Source organism: Pelophylax lessonae, assembly GCF_965119305.1.
Source record: "Pelophylax lessonae genome assembly, chromosome: 7".
Classification (NCBI taxonomy): Eukaryota; Metazoa; Chordata; class Amphibia; order Anura; family Ranidae; genus Pelophylax; species Pelophylax lessonae.
In genome coordinates this window covers 38,852,871-38,871,015 of record NC_138774.1, presented here as the reverse complement: position 1 = coordinate 38,871,015, position 18,145 = coordinate 38,852,871, and the positions used below count along the sequence as shown (strand labels likewise).

Below are 18,145 nucleotides of genomic sequence, written 5' to 3'. Positions count from 1 at the left end.
ATCGCAGAGGCCGCTAGAGCACAACAGGAGGCTACTGCAGCACAACTGGCAGCACAACAGGAGGCTACTGCAGCACAACTGGCAGCACAATAGGCAGCCCAGCAGGAGATGAACCGCCAAATCGCAGAGGCCGCTAGAGCACAACAGGAGGCTACTGCAGCACAACTGGCAGCACAACAGGAGGCTACTGCAGCACAACTGGCAGCACAATAGGCAGCCCAGCAGGAGATGAACCGCCAAATCGCAGAGGCCGCTAGAGCACAACAGGCAGCACAACAGGAGGTTGCTGCAGCACAACAGGCAGCCCAGCAGGAGATGAACCGGCAGTTTGCAGAGGCTCTGCTGGAGTTAAAGAAAGAATTTGCATCTCCTGTACTAGCTGAACCAAAATTGGTACGTGCCTCGTACCACCTGCAAAAGATGACGTGGAAGCATACCTGGCGACTTTTGAGAGAGTCGCTGTCCGTGAAGGTTGGCCAAACAAACAGTGGGCGGGTCTGTTAGCCCCATTTCTGACAGGAGAATCGCAAAAAGCGTATTTTGACCTGGACCCAGATAAGGCCCAGGACTATGAGACTCTGAAAGTGGAGATACTCGCGCGCTTGGGTGTCACCATGGCAGTCCGGGCCCAGCGCGTGCATCAGTGGACCTATTCCAGCAGCAAGCCACCCCGTTCTCAAATGTTTGACCTGGTCCACCTCACCAAAAAGTGGTTGCAACCAGAGACCTTGACGGGCCCCCAGATCGTGGAGCGTGTGGTAATGGACCAGTACCTGCGCGCGCTCCCTGCTGCTCTGAGGAAGTGGGTCGGACAGGGGGACCCCAAAACTGCAACCGAATTGGTGGACCTAGTGGAGAGGTACAGTGCTACGGAGGACTTGGTGAACCCGTCTACGCCCCACTTCAGTGTGTCTAGGGGTGCAAGATCGCCCAGCGGTTCTGGTAAGACTGTTCCAGGGTTAAAGTGCATGGGGAAACTAGATAAGACTGTTGTTGCCGCTAATGAGACTGTTGGTCCTAGGCCTGGAGACTGGCCAAAGAAGCCAGGAAGGTCTTTGGGACCACTAAGAGGACTGGGGATAGAGCACATAAAGTGTTTCCGCTGCCATGCATTTGGGGATATTGCTGCAAACTGTCCTATAAATGATGAACCTATGCAATGCGATTTTGCTTATAGGAAAAGACGCATATCTTTGTTTGCACAGGTTGCATATACTGCTTCATGTCAGAGTCGCATTGAAAAGCAAATGTGTGTTATTGCAGTGGATGGAAAGCCGCTCACAGCCCTGCTAGACTCTGGAAGTGTAGTGACCCTAGTCAGAACTGATTGTGTAAATCCCACAAAATTACACCCCAGCACTATTGGGGTCATTTGCATCCATGGGGACACTCGGGACTACCAGACAGCAGTGGTTGAGGTTGATACCCCTTGGGGCAGTGTGACCCATTCAGTGGGGGTGGTGCCTTCGCTACTTCATGAAGCTTTAGTGGGGAGGGATTTCCCCCATTTTTGGAGGTTGTGGGAGAACAAGGGGAGGCTGGTGGAGAGAGCTCCCCCTGCTCCGGAAGCACAGGAACTCTCACCAGACCCTTTTTGCCAAAGGGAAGGAAACCCTGTTGGGGGAATCGAGGGAGTTGGAGATCCTCTTCCTTTCCCTGTAATGGCTGGGGAGCCGGAGGACCTGGAAGCTAGCTCCCAGCCAGAGGGTAATGAACAGGAGGACATTTCTGGACCTGACAATGAGAGTAGCCAGAATGTGGTACCCGACTTAGAAGTCAGGAGAGAGGATTTCTGTACCAAGCAATTACAAGATGTTACCCTCCTTAGAGCCAGAGAAGCCTCAGAAATCTGATGCAGAAAAACCTGAGAAATCAGATGCAGAAGAGGCCAAGACTAATGGAAAGGCAGAGAATGGTGATGTGGAGATGGAAGAAGTTGACAAGTCATCAGAAGACAAAGGTTTTGAAGAGAAAGCAAAGGAAGAAACCTCTGACAAGGTGGATGAAGGTGAGAAGAGTGCTGCCGTGACTGAAGAGAAGGGTGATGCTGGCAAGGCTCTTACTGAAGAGAAGAGCACAGAGGAATCCAAGGTTGAAGAGAAGAAAGTGGAAGAATCCAAGGGTAAGGAGAAGAGTGCAGATGAATCCAAGGGTGAGGAGAAGAGTGCAGAGCCATCAAAGGGTGAAGATGAGAGCAAAGAGGAATCCAAGGGTGAAGAGAAGAAAGTGGAAGAATCCAAGGGAGAGAAAAGTGCAGCGAAATCAAAAGATGAAGATGAGAGCAAAGTAGATTCAAAGGGTGAGGAGCGAGCGCAGGAGGCCCAGAGGAGGGTCTATGATCGGGGTGCCGGAGTCCGTACTTTCAGCCCCGGGGACAGAGTGTTGGTACTGGTTCCCACGGTTGAAAGTAAGTTTCTAGCCAAGTGGCAGGGTCCCTTTGAAATTATCGAGAGGATAGGAGAGGTCAACTATAGAGTCTACCAACCAGGGAAAAGGAAACCACAACAAATTTATCATGTGAATCTCTTAAAGCCCTGGAAGGACAGAGAGACTTTATTGGCTGCATCTCCAGCCCCAGCAGACCGGGTGCCGGTGACACCTGACGTCCCCATAACAGATTCCCTGTCGGTGGCACAACAAAATGATGTTAGGGGGTTTGTGTACAAAAATAGAGACTTTTTCTCACCCTTACCTGGACTGACCAATGTGATCCAGCATGATATAGTGACAGAACCAGGGGTTCGCGTAAATGTAAAGCCATATAGAATCCCAGAGGCCAGGCGAGAGGCAGTCGCAAAGGAAATAAAAAATATGTTAGAGTTGGATGTAATAGAAGAGTCCCACAGTGAGTGGTCGAGTCCCATAGTATTGGTCCCAAAACCTGATGGCACTATCAGGTTTTGTAACGATTTTAGGAAACTCAACAGTGTATCCAAGTTCGATGCATACCCGATGCCTCGGGTCGACGAACTCGTGGACAGGTTGGGACAAGCCCGCTACATAACAACCCTAGATCTAACGAAAGGCTATTGACAAATACCCCTAACTGAATCAGCCAAAGAGAAGGCTGCCTTTTCCACTCCTGAGGGCTCGTTTCAATACAAGCGGATGCCTTTCGGTCTGCATGGGGCCCCTGCATCCTTCCAGAGAATGATGGACAAAACTTTGAGACCACATCGCTCATACGCAGCTGCTTATTTGGACGATGTGGTCATCCATAGCCTAGATTGGGACTCGCATCTGCCCCGAGTACAAGCAGTGGTGGATTCCCTTAGGGAAGCAGGTCTCACGGCCAACCCAAAAAAGTGTACCATAGGCCTGGAGGAGGCCAAATACCTTGGGTATGTTATTGGTCGGGGACTGGTCAAGCCTCAGACCAATAAGATTGAGGCAATTCAAAAGTGGCCCCAACCGGTAAACAAAAAACAAGTTCGGGCCTTCCTAGGCATTACGGGGTATTACCGGCGGTTTATACCTAACTTTGCCACCATTGCCGCCCCTCTGACTGACCTAACGAAGGGTAGAGGGTCGGTCATGGTCAAATGGAATCCTGAAGCGGAGGAGGCGTTTCAGAGGTTAAAGCAGACCCTTTGTGGACTGCCGGTGCTGGTGACTCCGGACTTCACAAAGGAGTTTGTGGTACAGACTGACGCCTCCGAGGTGGGCCTAGGTGCTGTACTATCCCAGAACAGAGGTGGTGAGGAGCACCCGGTTGTATACCTGAGCCGAAAGCTAAACAAGCATGAAAAAAACTATGCTATTGTTGAGAAGGAATGTCTTGCTGTTAAGTGGGCTTTGGACTCCCTGAAGTATTACTTGTTGGGGAGGTCGTTTAAGTTGGTCACTGACCATGCTCCCCTAAAGTGGATGTGTGACAACAGGGAGAAAAATGGCCGAGTGACAAGATGGTTCCTGGCTCTACAGCCGTTCAAATTTACAGTAGAGCATAGGCCGGGCAAGCTCCAAAACAATGCGGATGCCCTCTCCCGCATGCACTGTATGATTGGGTCTATTGCTCAATCGCCGGCGCTTGAGCAGAGGGGGAGGATATGTGACAGTATGCGAGGTGAGATAGTGGATAATCGCTATGTTTCACCTCGCATACGTTCTGTGGTGAGAGACTGAACCGGAATCCGGCCTGGGTTTTTCCAGCCTCTGTGACAGGCTAGGTTCCGGTCCAGAGATTGTGAGTTACCTGAGTCCATGCTCAGGTGGACTTTAAATTAACAGGAAGAGAGCACAGAAATGCTCTGGCCTGCCTGAGACTCAGGGGGGAATCTGAGAGAGGAGCTGTGTGTGGACTTTCAAAAGAACAGGTTTGCTTTACTATGTGTTTTGTGGGTGATGGGGACCAGCCCCACACTGTATAGTGAGGATAACCGTTGTTTAGTTTAGTGCCGGACGGCAAGGATTTATTTTATTGTTTTGTTGTTTTTGTATCTTTGCAAACCTCTGCTGAAATAAAGCTGGCAATCCACCAGACTTTAAAGAAACTACCTGTGTGCTGGCCTTAAGTTCCTGTGAAAGGTGATCCCTGTGAGCTAATCTCCCACACAGTTTAAAGGCTAAGGTAGAATGAGAGCATCAGAAATCTCCATTATCTTTTCTACAGTCATCTTTTTTCTCAAAAATAGGGGCTGGTTTATACAGACAGTACATTTCCCTATCCATTCTTTGATTAACTTTACTTGGTTAAAGTGCACTGTGGCTGCTTGAAATCATGTATGATAGCCTTTAATAGTAGTTTTATGCATATTGAGCACCTATTAATATTATCAAGCCCATACTAATTAAGCAAAACACCAGTCACACATTTTTCATTAATTATACAAAACAGTGCATCGCTACTCCCTACCATTTTCTTTCAGTCCACTGCACAAATACAATTACATTTTTGGTGCAGAGTTAATGGTTTTGTGCAGTTATATTTTTTAAATGGTTAGTATAGGGAAAGCCAATGCCAAGCAGGAAAAAAAAAACTTACCAACAGGATCTATCATGGATTCGAGAAGTGAAGATGCAGATGAAGATGCAGAGTCCAGACCTCCTTCCCTGCCTTGGTTTGCCGGCCTATGCCCGTAAATGGCATCCATGGCATCGTACCACTTCCAAGTACTTCGACTGTTTCCACTACAGCTGTTGGCATCCTTAATTTTTTTATATTGGCCTTTAAGCTTCTTAAGCTTTGCCCTACACTCACTCGATGGCCGTTCAAATCCCTCGGCTGCCATCCGCTGGGAAATATCTTTATACACCTTTTCATTCCTCACTGATCCATCAAGCTCACTCTGAATAACACTGTCCGCAATTATAGTAAGGAAAGTGGATAGTTCCTGAGTCGACCAGACCCTGCTGTTATTTGCAGGCATTCTTCTCCTATATCTGGACTGAGCTGCGCTTCCGTTTGACGACAGCAGTGACGTTTTCCTGTCCACCAATCAGTGGAATGTATCGTGTGACGCCAGTAGCACGCCAGGCCCTACATCTGAAGGAGGACCACGAATGGTGCGGTTTGGTTCGGTTGTATGGACCACTTTCATAATGGAAAAACCAAAAATAGCGTACCGCACCGAACCGATCCGAACCGTTCCGCTCAGTGGAAACGAGGCATACTTGTATTAGCCACTGCAGCAGCTTGAACTGCAATTATGGGACTCGTCACCAAGTGATACTGCAGTGCTGGTTTGACTATGACCAGAATGTACTAGGCCGCTGGTGCTTGCCAGTTCACCAGAAGGTTGAGCTGGACTAGTACCGACACTATGCTGCATACGAGAACCCTGCGGTTGTTGCACCTCAGCAACAGAAGAACGAGGTTGGGTACGCTTGACTTTAGCAGGGACCACTACTCCATTGTCAGAGCTATCTGTCAGGTTGCCGCTGCTCTCTACAGGTTTCGAATACTGAGCCTGATTCTGACAGTGAGTCTTCTTCATCGCTCTCATCTGTCATGCTCAGCATCGTGTAGGCCTCTTCACTAGTTTACCTCTGTTTGGAAATTTTGGCCAATAAATATATACAGTGCCTTGCGAAAGTATTCGGCTTGAACTTTTCGACCTTTTGCCACATTTCAGGCTTCAAACAAAGATATAAAACTGTAATTTTTGTGATGAATCAACAACAAGTGGGACACAATCATGAAGTGGAACGAAATTTATTGGATATTTCAAACGTTTTTAACAAATAAAAAACTGAAAAATTGGGAGTGCAAAATTATTCAGCCCCCTTAAGTTAATACTTTGTAGCGCCACCTTTTGCTGCGATTACAGCTGTAAGTCGCTTGGGGTATGTCTCTATCAGTTTTGCACATCGAGAGACTGAAATTTTTGCCCATTCCTCCTTGCAAAACAGCTCGAGCTCAGTGAGGTTGGATGGAGAGCGTTTGTGAACAGCAGTTTTCAGTTCTCTCCACAGATTCTCGATTGGATTCAGGTCTGGACTTTGACTTGGCCATTCTAACACCTGGATATGTTTATTTGTGAACCATTCCATTGTAGATTTTTCTTTATGTTTGGATCATTGTCTTGTTGGAAGACAAATCTCTGTTCTAGTCTCAGGTCTTTTGCAGACTCCATCAGGTTTTCTTCCAGAATGGTCCTGTATTTGGCTCCATCCATCTTCCCATCAATTTTAACCATCTTCCCAGTCCCTGCTGAAGAAAAGCAGGCCCAAACCATGATGCTGCCACCACCATGTTTGACAGTGGGGATGGTGTGTTCAGGGTGATGAGCTGTGTTGCTTTTATGCCAAACATACTGTTTTGCATTGTTGCCAAAAAGTTCGATTTTGGTTTCATCTGACCAGAGCACCTTCTTCCACATGTTTGGTGTGTCACCCAGGTGGCTTGTGGCAAACTTTAAACGACACTTTTTATGGATATCATTAACCACTTCCATACAGATCAGTTAGACCCCCTTCCTGCCCAGACCAATTTTCAGCTTTCAGCACTCTCACACTTTGAATGACAATTGCTCAGTCATGCTACACTGTAACCAAACCAAATTTTTATCATTTGTTTTTCACACAAATAGAGCTTTCTTTTGGTGGTATTTGATCACAACTGGGTTTTTTTTTTTTCGTGATATAAGCAAAAAAAGAGCAAAAATTTTGAAAAAAAAAAAAACAATTTTTTTTAGTTTCTATTATAAAATTTTGCAAAAAATAAATTTTTCTTCATACATTTGGGCCAAAATTTATACTGCTACATATCTCTGGTAAAATTAACCCAAATTAGTGTATATTATTTAGTCTGTGTGAAAGTTATTGAGTCTAGAAGCTATGGTACCAATTACTGAAAATTGATCACACCAGATGTTTTGACGGCCTATCTTTTCTTGAGGCCCTGAAATGTCAGAACAGTACAAATACCGACCAAATGACCCCTTTTTGTAAAGTAGACAGTCCAAGGTATTTAGTAAGAACCAAAAAGAAATTTGCGATGCTTGGCACCTTGCTCCTGCATTTAGAATCAGGTTCTCAGACTGCCTCTATCTCGGGACTCTCACTTGGCATCGACTAATGGCTAAGCCTTGCTGCTCTCTACGACCGGGGTGGTCGACAAAACACTGTAGACATAAACAAAAAGAAGGGCGCACCAGCCTAGCGCATTATCCTCAGTAAGTTATTTATTGATAAAATTGTAAAAAATGGCTACTCACAAACATGCAATGTAAACCAGCATATCAACTCCATTGTGCAACGTCCATGATGTAAGAGTCCAATATCTCGTGAAAGGCTAACACGTTTCGAGGCAGTGCCTCTTCCTCAGAGCCTAAGGGCCATGACCGAATCCTTGGTATATATATATATATATAGTAGAAGGGGCCTCCACATGAACCTTAGGATAAGGGGAGGAGACAACTCCCTTGTGGGCATGGCCACACAATTGGCTTTAACCAAAGCTTGATAAATACTTATCAACTTGATAAAATGCTAGTATAATACAATACAATGAATCTCTAAATATACATATATATATCTGTGTACTGCACTCCCAAATGACGTCACTTCCGCCCACGTCGTCGTGTCGGGCGGTGGAACGCACGCCGCCGCACCCGGAAGGGCCGCGCATTCCAAAGTGACGCAGGTGGAAGGAGCACCACCTCCGAACCACCCCTCACGCTCCAACGGAACTGTATGTCGGAGCCACGAATGAACACCTCCCAGTGCACCGTCGCACCAACCACACACGGTCTCCCTCTGTCCCCCGGTCTCAAAGGAATCCATATGCGGAAACGATGCACATACATGGACATATACAAAAAGAATCCAGCAATCATTAAAGGCAATAATAACTTAATCTCTATTTGGTCCAATTCAACAATTAGGAAGTGTAATACATTCTGATGGGAGGACCTAAATATATCTTCACAATAAAAATTAATTAAACAAATATTCAATGAAAAAATTAATTATTATAGAATGATTAGTAATAAGGTATGAGCCGTATATTAAAAACATTAATAATATAAAAACTCTCAATGCTAAAACCATAATTGGAAACTTAGAGAAGTGTATAAAATCCGATATATATAAATGAATGAACCTCAGCAAGCAGACCTGGCACACCATTTAACTCCTCTGGAATGCTATATTATATTATAAATAATCATCTAAAATTACATATCATTAAAAAGAATAAAACAACTCATTATAAAATCATATAATGATAAAAAAAATATATATATATATATATATATATATATATATATATATATATATATATATATATATATATATGTATATTGCAACGACTCAATGGTGCGTAAGTATTGTCTGGGAAGGCCAACGAACCCACATGAGTCTATCTGGATGTATACCCATGCTAATGCATGGATACAACCACACACTCAAACTACTATTATATATTTTGCCTGTTGGGGTCTCTTATAGGTATGTAGAGACTCACCATACAGGCCCCAAAAAAAACCAACAAAACACTGAGCCATCTACTTAATATTGCACTACCCTGGAGCAAGAAAATGGTATATATATGTGTCTCTCTGTATAGGAGTACAAAATATACCGTATTTATCGGCGTATAACACGCGCCGGCGTATAACACGCACCTAATTTTAAGACGGAATTTTCTGGAAAAAAACGTAATGTAAAAAAAAAAACTTTGAAGAAAAATACTGTAAGTGTAGCTCAGAATTTTGTCCCCTTCACTGCTTTGAAACATTTGTTCCTAAAGGGTACAAGCTCTGGACATTTCTACAGTGCACTCTGCTTTGCAGGAATGGAGGAGCTAGTGTGTGTGTGTGTGTTTGTGTGTGTGTGTCAGGCAGTGTGTTTCTTTGATCCCTCCTGGCAGACTCCTTTTGTCACTCTGGCCCCCGTGAACACTGTTGCCTTACAAAGAGACACACGCTACTCTGCAGGGAGCTCCCCCTCCCCCCTGTCACGGAGTGATTGCTGTGTGCTCCACCACGTCTTTAACGACTTGTACCTGGCTGCTACAAGTTCGGCAGTTCTCTGCTCCTCTCAGCTCAGGTTAAACCCTCGCGAGCTGTGCAGAGCGTTACCATGGTTACACTCTGACGGCCGTGAGAGTTACACTGTGAAACACACACCGATAGGAGGACGGCTGCCCGAGGCTTGCAATGCGGGGTCTGGGAGGTACAGGACTCGCAGGTCCCCCGGGTAATCTCGGATGGCATCCATTCAGCTGATTCTGGTGTATGTACCCTGCCTTTTTTTAACGATATCGGCGTATAACACGCACACACAATTTGCCCCCTATTTTCAGAGAGAAAAAGTGCGTGTTATACGCCAATAAATACGGTATATCCAAATCTAAAGGAAAGGAATGGGACTGATGTAAATCATTCCAATAGTAAAAATACCTGTAAAGAAATTGAGAAATGTGCAAAGCCTGTATACTCTTAAAGGCAGTTGATGGTATATTTATAACCCAAAGACAACAGCTGCACCCGATGTGAATACTGATTCCACACGGGACAGTGAAGAAAGTGCATCAAAGATGTCACGCTGAACGGAAGGAGGGCGGGGGAAGGGGAAGAAAAGCACAGGGAGAATCCTGAGAGGGGAACAGGAAGGATTCCTGGAAATGGACAGAATCGGATACAAGCCCAAAAAAGGAAAAGGAAGATAGGAATACTGTTCGATACTAGAGAACCCCCTGAATCTCGAGATCTTCATTTAAACCTCCTGGGGCCATAGACCCCAAGGTAAAGATCCAGTAGGATTCTCTACTACATAGTTTTTGGAATCTGGCCCCTTCATCTGGGTCCTTGGTTATTAGTTCTATACCAAAGACTCTCAGACCAGTTGGATCCCCATTATGGTGCTGTTCAAAATGCCGAGGTATGGAGTAACTATTTTACTGCCTGTTTTGATTTTCCTATTCAGGATACTACATATATGTTCTCCAAATCTTACTCTGAGGGAGCTTATTGTCCATCCCACATACAGCAAACCACACAGGGAAACTAGACCGTAAATTACATAGTTGGTGCCGCAGTTGATAAATTGTTTTATTTTTCTACTGTGGCCATCAAAGCCAAAAACTTCACTTTTCCTGTGCCACATGAATGTACAGGTTCCACAGTTCTTAAATAGAGTTGAGCGGACACCTGGATGTCCGTGTTCCGCGGGTTAGGCCGAACTTGAAAAAAAAAGTCCGGGTCTGTGTGTGTCCCGGACTTTTTCCGAACTTTACCCGGACACCGAACCCCATTGAAGTCAATGGGGACCCGAACTTTCAGGCACTAAAATGGCTCTAAAACACCAATGGAAAGGGCTAGAGTGCTGCAAATGGCAGCAAAACGTAGTTAAGAGCATGGCGAGTGCTCTGCAAACAAATGTGGATAGGGAAATAACTTAAAACAACAAAAAAAAAACAATGTTCTTTATCTGTGAAGGACGAGGCCCATATGGAGTAGGAGGGAGGTTGAGGTGGTGGTGGATGTGGCGGTGTCATAGGCGTGCGCACAGGGTGTGCCAGGTGTGCCTGGGCACACCCTAATCACCTAGGGCACATTAGCATTATCGCTCTGTTTGCCAGTGAGGAGATGGGAAAGATCTCCCTCGGACCTGCTCTGCCATAGGAGAAGTGCCACACACTTCTATTTCACTTTGCCAGCAGGGAGAGTAAAGTACAATGGCCATATACATGTAAGCAAACACATGCATGTGTATTTAAACTTTGGGGTGCACACCCTAATGCAATAGGCTGTGCACACCTATGGGCGGTGTAGGTGGAAGCGGAGGTGGAGGAGGACGAGGTAGCCAACACTGCTTTTTTTCAGTCATTTTAAATGAGGGTACACCCCAAAAGAGTGAGAAAGAGCAAAAATAGAACAATGGCTGGGTAAGGTCAGTATCCATCTCTATTCTGGACAAGGTACGGAAAAGTCCTGTGGGATCCATGCCTGGTTCATTTTAATGAACGTGAGCTTGTCCACATTGTCTCTGGACAGGTAGCTGCGCTTGTCTGTGATAACGCCCCAGCCGTGCTAAATACACGTTCAGATAATACACTGGCTGCAGGGCAAGCTAGCACCTCCAAGGCGTAAAGGGCAAGCTCAGGCCATGTGCCCAATTTGGAGACCCAGAAGTTGAAGGGGGCAGACCAGTCATTCACTACATGTAGGCGTGTGCACACATACTGCTCCACCATGCTGGTGAAATGCTGCCTCCTGCTAAGACGTTCCATATGAGCTGCTGGTGCTGCTGTTTGTTGTGGCATGCTGACAAAGCTTTTCCCCATTTCGGCCATGCTAACCCTGCCTTCTGAGGTGCTGGTGGTGCCCTGGTTGCGTTGGCGACCTCTTCCTCCTCCTCCTCCTCCTCCTCTGCCTTGGCCTTGTGCTTCCACTGTGGCCCCGCTGTCAGGTGGGAATGCCAGCAGCATCGCGTCTACCAGTGTGCGCTTGTACTCGCGCATCTTGCGATCGCGCTCCAGTGATTGAATTAAGGACGGTACGTTGTCCTTGTAACGGGGATCCAGCAGCGTGGCCACCCAGTAATCAGCACAAGTTAGAATGTGGGCAACTCGGCGGTCGTTGTGGAGACACTGCAGCATGTAATCGCTCATGTGTGCCAGGCTGCCCAGAGGCAACGAAAGGCTGTCCTCTATGGGAGGTGTATCGTCTGTGTCCTCTGTATCCCCCCAGCCACGCATAAGTGATGGCCATGAGCTGGCCTGGGTTCCACCCTGCTGTGAACATCTCCTCCTCCATCTCCTCCTCCAGAACTGTGCTCCTGCTGGACAATTGTGTCCCTGGCGTTTGTGTGTGCAGGAACCCACCCTCGGAGCCCCTTGCGAATGACTGCCCTGAAAGCCTTGGAAATGTTACCTCTTCATCCTCCTCCTCCTCCTCATCCTGTGCCACATCCTCTTCCATCATCGCCCGAATCGTTTTTTGAAGGAGGCATAGAAGTGGGATAGTTAAGCTGACAACGGCGTCATCGGCACTGGCCATGTTGGTGGAGTACTCAAAACAGCGCAACAAGGCACACAGGTCTCGCATGGAGGCCCAGTTATTGGTGGTGAAGTGGTGCTGTTCCGCAGAGCAACTCACGTGTGCGTGCTGCAGCTGAAACTCCACTATGGCCTGCTGCTGCTCACACAGTCTTTCCAGCATGTGCAAGGTGGAGTTCCACCTTGTGGGCACGTCACATATGAGGCGGTGAGCGGGAAGGCCGAAGTTACGCTGCAGCGCTGACAGGCGAGCAGCAGCAGGGTGAGAACGCCGAAAGTGTGCACAGACGGCCCGCACTTTCTGCAGCAGCTCTGACATATCGGGGTAATTTTTAAGGAACCTCTGCACCACCAAATTCAGCACATGCGCCAGGCAAGGGATGTGCGTCAAACCGGCTAGGCCCAGAGCTGCTATGAGATTTCGCCCGTTATCGCACACCACCAGGCCGGGCTTGAGGCTCGCTGGCAGCAACCACTCATTTGTCTGCTGTTCCATGCTCCTCCACAACTCCTGCGCGGTGTGTGGTTTTTTCCCCCAAACAGGCAAGTTTTAAAACTGCCTGCTGTCGTTTACCCCTGGCCGTGCTGAAGTTGGTGGTGAAGGTGTTACGCTGACCGGATGAGGAGGCGGTAGAGGATGAAGAAGCGGAGTAGGAGGAGTTAGGAACAGGAGGCAAACTGAAGCGCCCTGCAATCCTTGGTGGTGGAAGGACATGCGCCAAATTGCTATCCGCCTCAGGCCCATCCGCCACTGCATTTACCCAGTGGGCCGTTAGGGAGATGTAACGCCCCTGACCATGCTTACTGGTCCACGTATCGGTAGTTAGGTGGACCTTGGCACAGATGGCGTTGCGCAGTGCACACCTGATTTTTTCCCCCACTTGGTTGTGCAGGGAAGGGATGGCTTGCCTGGAAAAGTAGTGGCGGCTGGGCACGACATACTGTGGGACAGCCACCGTCATAAGGCTTTTAAAACTGTGTGTCTCCACCAGATGGAATGACATCATTTCAAAGGCCAAGAATTTTGAAATGCTGGCATTCAGGGCCAGGGATCGCGGGTGGGTAGGGGGGTATTTCCTCTTCCTCTGAAGTGTTTGGGAGATGGAAAGCTGAACGCTTCCACGGGACATTGTGGAGATGGTTGGTGACCCAGGTGGTGGTGTTGCTGACAGATCCTCTGTTTGCGGGGTGGCAGGTGCCGGTATCACTACAGATGTGGATGGAGAAGCCGAGACTGCAGCAGAAGAGGAAGCAGGAGGAGCCAGAGACCTTTATTGGTTTTGAAGGTGTCTACTCCACTGCAGCTCGTGCTTTGCACTTAGATGCCTGATCATGCAGGTTGTGCTCAGGTTGAGAAGGTTTATGCCTCGATTCAGGCTCTGATTGCACAGGGTGCAAACCACTCGTGTCCTGTCATCAGCACATTTTCTGAAGAACTTCCACGCTAGAGAACTCCTTTGAGCTCGCTTTGGTGCGCTCGTTCCCTTGCTGCGTTGGGCAGTAGCAGGCGTAGTGTCTAGGGCACGGCCGCTCCGCTTCTGCACCCTGCTCCCTCTTCTGCTGTGCTGGTGGCTCTGTGCGACCACCGCCTCTTCCTCCAAACTACTCAGGTCACCTGCATGACCTTCATTCCATGTGGGGTCGAGGGCCTCATCGTCCTCCACATCATCTTCCACCCAGTCTTCACCCCTGCCCTCCTTGTCGGTCTCAACAATTCTGAATGCCGCAGCAGTTGGCACCTGCGTTTCGTCATCATCGGAGACGTGCTGCGATGGTCCTTCCATTTACTCATCTTGAGAAATAAGTGGTTGGGCATCGCTGCAATTAATCTCTTCCACTTCTGGGGCAGGGCTAGGTGGATGGCCCTGGGAAACCCTGCTGACAGAGTCATCAAAAAGAAGAAGAGACTGCTGCATGACTTGGGGCTCAGACTGCTTGCCTGATTTGCAAGGGGGTGAGGTGAAAGACGGTTGGACATTGGCTGCAGGTGCCAACTCTGACCTTTCTGCAGTAGACTGGGTGGGAGACAATGTGAAGGAACTGGAGGCACTGTCAGCAACCCAATCTACTATCGCCTGTACTTCTTCTGGCCTCATCACTTCTAGAGGCGCATGATGCCCTACCAAATACTGCTGCAGGTTCTGTCACCTACTCACACTTGAGGAAGGTGTTTCACTTGTGCGTGTAGCTGGCGCAGATCGACCACGTCCTCTCCTTGCAACAGGAGCTCTACCAGCAGCACCACGACCTAGGCCACAGCCCCTATTTGAAGGTCTCCTCATATTTCTGTAATTTATGATCTTGCCCTAGAGAGGTGTTTATTGAATAGCAGAACAAAACAACAACAGTATCGCACGGGTGTATCTCACAGTCAAATATGCAAACTATGCCGCAATTTAATTTTTTTTACCCCAAAAGGGTGTATATTGAATAGCAGAATAGAAAAAAGGATAAAAACCGGTGTATCTCACACGTACAAACACAGACTAGGCCCGATTAAAATTTTTTGTACCCTAAAGGGAGGATGAGGAAGAGGAGCAGGAGGAGTTCGGAACAGGAGGCAAACTGAAGCGCCCTGCAATCCTTGGCGGTGGAAGGAGATGCGCCAAACAAATTTAAAAGGTGTATCTCACACGTACCGATACAGACTATGCCGTAATTTAATTTTTTACACTCCAAAAGGGTGTATGTTGAATAGCGTAATAGGAAAAATTTTATAATACGGTTTATCTCACACGTACAAACACAGACTAGGCTCCGATTACAATTTTTTGTACCCTAAAGGCAGGATGAGGAAGAGGAGTAGGAGGAGTTCGGAACAGGAGGCAAACTGAAGCGCCCTGCAATCCTCGGCGGTGGAAGGAGATGCGGCAAACAAATTTAAAAAGGTGTATCTCACATGTACTGATACAGACTATGCCGTAATTTAAATTTTTACACTCAAACAGGGTGTATATTGAATAGCGGAATAGGAAAGATTTTACAAAACGGTGGTGTATCTCACACGTACAAACACAGAATAGGCCCTGATTACAATTTTTTGTACCCTAAAGGCAGGATGAGGATGAGGAGTAGGAGGAGGTCCGAACAGGAGGCAAAATGAAGCACCCTGCAATCCTCGGTGGTATGAGATGCGCCCCAAAAATTGGAAAGGTGTATCTCACGCGTACCGATACAGACTATCCCGCAATTTAATTGTTTTTACCCCAAAGGTGTAGATTGAATAGCGGAATAGAAAATATGATATCAAAAGGTGTATATATCTCACACGTACAGACCCAGACTAGGCCCAAATTACTATTTTTTTGTACCCCCAAAGGCAGGATGAGGAGTAGGAGGAGTTCGGAACAGGCAGGAGGCAGACTGAAGCACCCTGCGGTATGAGATGCGCCCCAAAAATTGGAAAGGTGTATCTCACACGTACCGATACAGACTATCCCGCAATTTAATTGTTTTTACACCAAAGGTGTAGATTGAATAGCGGAATAGAAAATATGATATCAAAAGGTGTATCTATCTCACACGTACAGACCCAGACTAGGCCCAAATTACTATTTTTTGTACCCCCAAAGGCAAGATGAGGAGTAGGAGGAGTTCGGAACAGGCAGGAGACAGACTGAAGCACCCTGCAATCCTCGGCGGTATGAGATGCGCCCCAAAAATTGGAAAGGTGTATCTCACACATACCGATACAGATTATCCCGCAATTTAATTGTTTTTACCCCATAGGTGTAGATTGAATAGCGGAATAGAAAATATGATATCAAAAGGTGTATGTATCTCACACGTACAGACCCAGACTAGGCCCAAATTACTATTTTTTGTACCCCCAAAGGCAGGATGAGGAGTAGGAGGAGTTCAGAACAGGCAGGAGGCACACTGATGCACCCTGCAATCCTCGGCAGTATGAGATGCGCCCCAGAAATTGGAAAGGTGTATCTCACACGTACCGATACAGACTATCCCACAATTTAATTGTTTTTACCCCAAGGGTGTAGATTGAATAGCGGAATAGAAAATATGATATAAAATTGGTGATTTTTCAATAGCACATGTGAACATGCTCTGCTGCAGGCTATGGAGGGGGAAAAAAAAGAAAATTCCCCTTTTTAAGTTTGTAATTTTTAAATAGATTAGTACAGGCTATGCCACAATTTAATTTTTTTAACTCAAAAGGGTGTATATTGAATAGTGGAATAGAAAAAAGTGTATAACTTTTGAAATCACTCAATAATAGCACATGTGAACACCAGTGTATTATCACAGTCAGCAGCACTGAAGGAAAAACGCTGCACACAACTGACTGATAAAAAATACTTTTTTCTCCCTCCTCCTCAGCGGGCAAAAAGATTGTGTTCACACCACCCCACACACCACTGACCCTGCCTATCTCCAGCCTCGCCCTAAAATGATCGATAAGATCGGTCACTGCCGGCACTGCAAACCCCCCACACAGCAAAATCGATTGTAGAACACTGACCCTGCCTATCTCCAGCCTGGCCCTAAAATGATCGATAAGATCGGTCACTGCCGGCACTGCAAACCCCCCCCCACACAGCAAAATCGATTGTAGAACACTGACCCTAAATATCTCCAGCCTCGCCCTAAAATGCCCTAATATCTCGCCCTGCCTGCACTCCGACCTGTCCCTGAATTCTTTTCGGACACAATATAATTTTTGACTGTCTGTCCCTAATCAGCAGCCAGCACGTATGATGTGTGCTCTGTCCCTGTACTACAGCAGAATGACGCAGCGGCACTCGGTCTCGAACTTATAAAGACTTGGTCACATGCTTCAGATGGCCAATCACAGCTACTAATACATTTGTAGGCATGGCTGGGATGACTTAAGGCACACCAGTTAAACGCTTGTTGATTGGCTGTTGAAAGCCCGCCATTAAAAGCGCGGCAATACATACAAACCCGGAAATAAAATGACCGAACACGGATTTTAAACCCGAACATACAGTAAAGTTTTCGGGTCCGTGTTCGGGTAACAAAAATCCAATTATTCGGTACGAACACGAATAATACAGTCCGTGTTCGCTCAACACTATTCTTAACCCCACATCTGATATTGCCTTTTTGGTCAAACATAGTGAACCAGGGATTGCTCACTGGTACACTGCTTGAGGCTTTAGCTTTCCGAACTTTGCTCGGGGCAATTTGACTCCTAAGGTCCCTAGGTTTCCTGAAGACGTTTTCTGGAACTGGATGCAAGATTATTTCCCAAAATGGGATCCTGTTTTAAAATGTTCCAGTTACGCTTAAGTGTGCGCTGTATATCAAAGGCCTTGTTAATGTACATGGTGCTGAATCTAGTAGTCCTTGTTTCAATTGACCTACTATGTTGTTTCTTGGACTTATCACCATGGCCTGCACTCTTAGCCTGGGAACCGTCATCCAGACATGTGTCTCTGTCGTATAGCCGCCAATATTTGGGTGAAGGCTTCTTCAATGAGACTCTCTTTATACCCCTTTTCCAGGAATCTGTTCTTCAAGATCAGACCCTGTTCCTCATAGTCCGTGACTCTGGTGCAAGTCCTCTGTAAGTTACAGAATTGACCATAGGGCACATTTCTGATACATCTAAGATGATGATTGCTCTTCGCGTGGAGGTACGAATTACCCCCGCTTGGTTTGAAATGTGTCTTAGAGATGATACTCCCATCCAGTTCAGCCCTCAATTCAAGATCTAGA

The 18,145-nt window shown here is 46.8% G+C and overlaps 1 pseudogene across 1 annotated transcript; it reads left to right on the top strand.

The window, feature by feature from the left end:
* Positions 1-315: 315 nt before the first annotated feature.
* On the top strand, positions 316-17,786 carry LOC309559755 (annotated as a pseudogene). Its single transcript has 3 exons — positions 316-942; positions 1,829-2,299; positions 17,707-17,786. The product of its transcript is annotated as an uncharacterized misc_RNA (transcript).
* The last annotated feature ends 359 nt before the right edge of the window (positions 17,787-18,145 follow it).